The sequence below is a fragment of the Zonotrichia albicollis genome, chromosome 5 (assembly GCF_047830755.1).
Source record: "Zonotrichia albicollis isolate bZonAlb1 chromosome 5, bZonAlb1.hap1, whole genome shotgun sequence".
In the NCBI taxonomy this organism is placed as follows: Eukaryota; Metazoa; Chordata; class Aves; order Passeriformes; family Passerellidae; genus Zonotrichia; species Zonotrichia albicollis.
In genome coordinates, this window is record NC_133823.1 from 51,219,693 (window position 1) to 51,226,369 (window position 6,677).

Sequence of the window (6,677 nt, forward strand, 5' to 3'; positions counted from 1 at the left end):
CAAACAGATGGAGGTGGGTATCAGCAAGCTGGGGGATGTAACTTCTGCCCAGCTGTTGTAATTAATATCAGTTGCTGAAAACTCTCACAGTTACATGCAGAGGCAAAGGTATGCCTGGCCTGCAGCAGTCAGCGGAATTAGAGAAACCCACCCAAATTCCATGGCACACCTTTGTTAGCTGACAAAGGAACTTCCAGGTATCTTTTACAGGGTCTTTCTGTCTTAGTCTTTCATCCCAGAATCTGACTTCATGCCATTCGGGTTGTCAGCATTAGCAGTTTACTCTGGTGGGTGAAATTTCATCAGTAATGTATAAAATAAATGTTGTGTTATGAAAACACTGCCCATTAAAAAAGTTATATTAGACAAGGTTCACCTCTCTCTTAAGAAAATACTGATTCTATTTAATTACCTACCATGTTTCAAAGCAAAATAATTTCAAACATTTTTCAAATATTGTTTGAATTAAATGAAAATTTGTAATGCCAAGAGCAAAATGTGTAAAGATTAGTATTTTTATTTTCAACACAAATATTAAATTGTTTAAATGGCATAAATAAGCTGTACTAAAGTTTGCTTTATTCTAGAAGGTAGTGGTGATACAAAGAAGTTTGCCAGGCTGCCTTCAGAGGCTGCCCTCTTTCAATTTGCCAGAATTTACTCATATGTCTTTTTCTGCAGCTGATGCTACAGATGTCTGTGAAGCAAAAACAAACAAACAGAACACACAAAAAACCCTCAAAACAAAACAAACAACACCCCTCAAAAAAAAAAACCCAAAACATTGCAGCTCTTCCATATAATGTTCAGTTCCTGGTTTTGGTGGCTTAGCCTTATACCAGTAAGATTAATCACACGACATTGATCAGCAAGAGCTCATAACTTCTCCTTAAAAAAATCTCAGAAGCATTCAGAAAATTTACTTCAAAAATAAAACCAAATCAGAGACCATGTGTACACACATTCTGGGGGAAAACATGCAAAACAATGGTAAATATTCATCATTGCACCTCTCATCACTTTCTCAGATTTTGCCCAGTGACTTTCCTCTTCATATAACATCTGACATCCCAAACCACTGAGAAACTTCAAAGAGTTTTTCAAAACATCAGAACTCCCTTAACCTGCTGCAAAAGTTTCTCTGCTTTTCTCTAAAAGGGGAATTTCACTGTAAGATTTATGCCAGAATGGCAATATTTAACCCCAGAGAAGTAACATATTTCAGATGTTGAAGTCTTTCTGCAGGGGCACAACTGGCAGCTTTATGGCCTTAATGTGAGCAATAGCTTGTTTTCCAGCAGGATGCACACCTGGCAGTGGGTGACATGCAGGAGCAAACACAGCACTGGTGTCCAACTATAAGGACTTCCAACATGATGGACTTCCAAGCTCAGATGCTTTAATGTACATAGGAAAGGATTTTGGGAGCATTTCTGCTGGTTGAGGCATATTTTCCTATGTTCCTTGCGTCTGGATTTATAGTCAGGAAAGAAGCAGCTTTGGTGGTAAAACAACTAGAAAGACAAGTGTAATTAATGCATTTCAAACACAGATCAGATAACTTTAGGTAGGTGGGCATGTCATGGGGGAGTGAGCTTAAAATCCCAACAAGTCAGGAATCAACATTTTGCTACCTTCAGTAGAAAAACCTACTCCACTGCTCTTGTAGATAAACCTACACAATAGCATGAATTTTCACATATTGATACGCTCAGAAAGTACATTTCTCCCCTTGTCACAGAACTTTATGGCTTACTTCTGCTGGACAAGGAAAAAAGCTGCAATTTTTTTCACTCATTCAAAATTAGGATTGAACTTCAGCTAGTAATCGCAGGTTAAATCTTCATTATTCTGGATCCATCTTATAAGGTTATTTACATCCATTGAAAGTCATCTCACCTAACTTGGGATTTGTACAGTGTAGTCATGTACATCAGTTCAGATTATCTGAGGCCTCTTCAGAGGAAGGAGGCTTTATAGTAAATATTTTTAGGATACAACCTTTTGGGCTTGTTTTGAACCTCTGCTTTCTGAGAAGAGGAAAGCCACTGTTTCTTTCCCTTGATGCTAAGGGGCACGTAGACAGGTAGCTCAGATGAAATGACCAGCAGTCTATGTGACACCAGCCCAGGGGGAGAATTCTTCCTATGGAAGGAGAACAGAGCAGTTGGCACAACTCTTGCACTGCTGCACATCTTCTTGATCAACAAAGATGTCATAAAATCATCATCAAAAGCATTAGCACTGTACTCTATAGCTTCATGATCTCTCTTTGACATTTAGGATCTTACTCAGAAGACACTTGAAGGCTTTTTGTTTTTCTGTTGTGTGTTGGTTCAGTTTTTAGGGTTTGGTTGTGGTTTTGGTTTTTTTTCCCAAGCTGCTTCAGGGGCTGCAAGCAGCAAAGCATCCTGTCCTACTACTTATAGTAATGAGGTAAAAATAATTTTAAAAGTGGAGCACAACTTCAGATGGAGGCAATTGCGAGTCATTGAACTCAGCAGCTGTGCAGCTGCGTCACGAAAACCCTCACACTTCCCAGTTATTTTCCTTGGCCACTGCTGCCTTTAAGAACTTGTTTTTTCCTGACTATGCTTCAGTTGGCTGTTTGTGAAGGCCGGGCTGGTGTTTGTTGAACAAAGAAAGAGCAAGAAGTTGCTTCTGTTATTCTCCAGAGATATTTATAGGGAAAATGCTGTTTAATACTGACATATTCTCACAGTCTCTGGGGAAGAGAGAAAGGGAGGGGAAGAGGAAGGGGGGATGGGGGAGCACTGTCTGACCTTTCTCCCTAGAAGATAAACATCAAAAAATCAAAAGAGGAAAAACCCAAATATATAATTTCCTTTTTTTTTTTTTTTTGTGGTTGTTTCTGATTGTTGCAGACTGAAGTTTCTCTCCTGTATCCATATTCTCTTCTCCCTGAGCATAAGTTCACTGCTAGTAAATATTATCTGCATTTTTGAGTGTAAAAATGCAATAAAGTATTTTCTCTAATGTTTGACAGAAGGAAGAGATTTGGACCAACCAACAAGGTCTCCTAAGCAGCTACATTTTAAGTGACAGAGGTCCTCCTTTTTGCCTCATTTTACAGCCCATGGCATCACCTGCATAATCTTCTATAGCAAAGGTCCAGGAAGCTGTTCAGCAGACACTGACATAGGGAAAGCCTGGATAAAAGACTAAATCTACTATTTACAGAACACCAAAGTAGCAAAAATAACCTGCTACTGTTGGAATAAGGATCAGAATAAACACAGACCTGGAGACTTTCCCTAGGCATGTCAAATTAAATGAATATTATAGCTAGCCAAGTAAATAAAGGGAATAAAATTTAAAAAAATATGATGAACACCTTTTTCCTTCCCTTTTTAAGTTTTCTTCCTACTTCAAAGCAATCCTCAGACTTTAGTTCTGTATGTGGGCACAGAAAGCACACCCATACTGCCCATACACACTGGGGTACACCCTCAGCCTTGTATGTCTACAAACACCAGCTCCTGCCTGGTGGTGCCTAAACAGAGGCAGCATCTCCCATATCCTGCAGTGTCTTGTGGTTAAATAAACTTCTCATCAACCCACTGCCTGAGTATTTTCCTATGGACTTGAAATGCTCAGCACAGCACTCCAGACTCCAGAGCCTGGGAAGAAAGAAATAAAAATTCCTCCTTCTTCCTTATTTCTGCTTAAACAACAAAGCCTCAAGCAAGATACAAGCAGTCCAAACAAACTTTAAAGAGTGTGAGGCTGCTCCCTGGGATATATGGAGATATGGAATAGCTGTGCAAAGGGAGAAGAGCAAACAGAGTAGCTGCTGCAGAGGGCAAAACACAGAGGTGTGAAAGCTCTGTGGCAGATGCTGTGGGGAAGAGCTTTGCACAGAATAACTGATGCAGAGGCAGCCCCGGGGCATGCAGAGAAAGGAGGGACTGTTGGCTGGGGTGTGGTTGTGCTGTATGTATACAACAGCACACAGAGAGCAGGTTGTGCGGGAGAGCTGACTTGCACTGATTCTCTGTGTGGACACTGAGGTTCCCCAGTAATTCATATTTCTGCTGCCTTTTCAAGCCTTTTCAGATCTTCTCAGGACAAAATTCCTGCAGTGGCAGCAGACACAACTGCTGGACCATGAGAGTGCTCTGGACAACACAACAGCCTCAGCTTACAAATCACAGCTTGCTGTTACACATGAGCAAGTGTAAAAGCTTGGCAAACTCCAAGGCTCATGCACACCTTTGAGTCCTGTATAGTTCCTTGACAGGTGCTGGATTCCCTTGTTTTTCCTTGTTTGCATACACAAAGTGCCTCTCTCTCTCCTCCCTGTGATGTTTTTTTAGCTGGTATCAGAGGTACAAATGTGTTAGAGCACTCATTTAGTGGGGGAACAGAGAGCTACATAAAAATCCACAATCGGAGCAGCTCTGTCGGGCTCAGGGAAGATGACAAAGTGTGTGGCACTTTCACTACAGCCTAAAGGCTCTCTCCCCATTACTGCTTCTTGGGGAGTGACTCTTCTTGGGGAGAGTCACTGATGTTCTGGGATATTACAATCCTATAGTGAGGGTAGAGAGTTATAAGGTGCCATCCCTGCAGAAAGGGGCCTTCAAGTACTTGGCAGCTATACAGCAGCTGGCCCAGTGTCATGCCCATCTAGTTATAGGAAAGTAAGTAGCAGACATACCTTCTTTTCGTTTTTTGTCTCGGGATATGGTTTTCTTTCTGTTGTGTGTTGTCTCATTTTTTCCTGCTCCACCCATACCCTGTCTTCCTAACAGCCACAACCTTTATTTATGGATAGAATTTTATTGTGCATGGAGTGTTCTCATTTTGTACCAAACATTGAGCCTGAAAAGTTGTCATTGCCCTGCTCAGCTTCCCCGTGGGCACACACGAGCAGGACAGGTGAGAGGGAGTTCCCCACAGGGCTGAGCAGTAACCACAGATGACCTTGCTGAGCTGCAGCATGGAAGTGTCCTGAAATACTCATGTCTTTCTTACAGTGACTGGTGGTCTCTCTCTTTCCTTATTTTGCTGATTAGGCCTTGCAGAAATAATGAGGTCAATGACCACTTTAACTTGAAAAAGCTGTAGCTGCCAGTCCAGTTCTTCTGAGAAATCAAGATCACTTACTTTTTTTTTTCCCTAAGAGATGCAGCCAGAAACTGCTTACAACAGAAAGACTGCCAGAATATTTTGTTTTAAAGAGACACCACCTGCCATTTTACTTCCTTTTATCCAAGAAACAGAGATATCAAGTTTGGGTCATAAACTCAATGCTAACTGCTGGCATTAGAAGATGCTGACCCTATCTTTGAGTAATTACCCTTTGCAGTTCTGGCTGATGTCAGGGGGACAAGTGGAAATTAATAAAGCCTACTCATATCTCAGCAGACAAGGGTCACACCACAGCTGAAATGACACAATGCTCCTGCAGCCAAAGGGAATGACAATGCTTTCTTTCTAAAGAATTTCAGCTGGCCTTTGTAACATTGGAGTGAGATCTGTGACAGTGCAGCAGCACTTGCAGACCACTGAATGTGATGTGTGAGTTCATCAAGGTTTTCAGAAACAGTTTACAAACCCTAGGACCTGCTGGTAGAATGCAATATTTTTTGATGAATAAGGAAATAGCCTTTCTCTCCCCACACACTGACTTGATTAAAAGGCCAAGGCATTTGGCAAGCATCAACAACAGTGTTTTCAATTTTTAATATTGTTGTGTCACTTCCAGTCTCTATCCAATCTTGCTGTATTAGGAGTTTTTATGCAATCTATTTCAAAATCAGCAATTTGCTAACTGGAAGACAAAAAGCTTATTTTACAGTAAAAGAAGCTAATCACTCTCTAAAGGGTCTTCTTTAGCAAACAATTCCTTGGCCAAAACCTGAAAAAATAGCAACAAATTTAGAAATACTTCTATTTCTTTTGTATTAATCAATGGTTACAAACAGACATCCCTCACAAACTGTAAAATGTTGGTACTAACATGGTACACACAGATGGATAGGCTTAACTTTGGCCATGAGAGCATCCTTCAGCATGCCACAGCTACCCCGAGTTCAGAACACAAGTAGACTTTTTGCAAGTCTGGATGCTAAGGCTGAATCTTAACATAAAGGAATTGGAATATTCAACAAGTAACACTGACCATCTTTTGTTTGTGGTGTGAAAACAGCTCTTTGTTTAGTGGCAGCAGCGGAGGTGAAGCCATCATTACAGGCACATCACACTTCTGTGATGGAAAGTAACACTGTTCATATTTAAGAGGAAGGTACCCCATCCACCTCTGAACTTCAGAGCTGCAGTCCCAGTCAGCCAGCAAGGAGGCAACAGATTGTGCTTTTCCCCATGTCTGGCACTGAACAAGCCTGAAGATGCAAGGCTTGTCACACATGATTGAGCTGGTATAACCAGAAAGTCTAGGCATGATGGCAACCTCAAGGGTACTGCTCCAAAGATTAATTCCTTTTTGCATCCATGTAACAAAGACACAAAAAACAGGTCTGGAAAGCACAGCTTGATGTGGAAAATGCTCCAGATAGAAACATTCCTCTGCCTCTTTGGGAAATTAAGAAATACTCACTAAGGGAGAAGATACTTGTTTGGTTTGAGTACCCAGGAGATCTGGATTTAGCTCATAGCAATTTCTCTCCTGGGTTTATTACACAGGAGTCTCA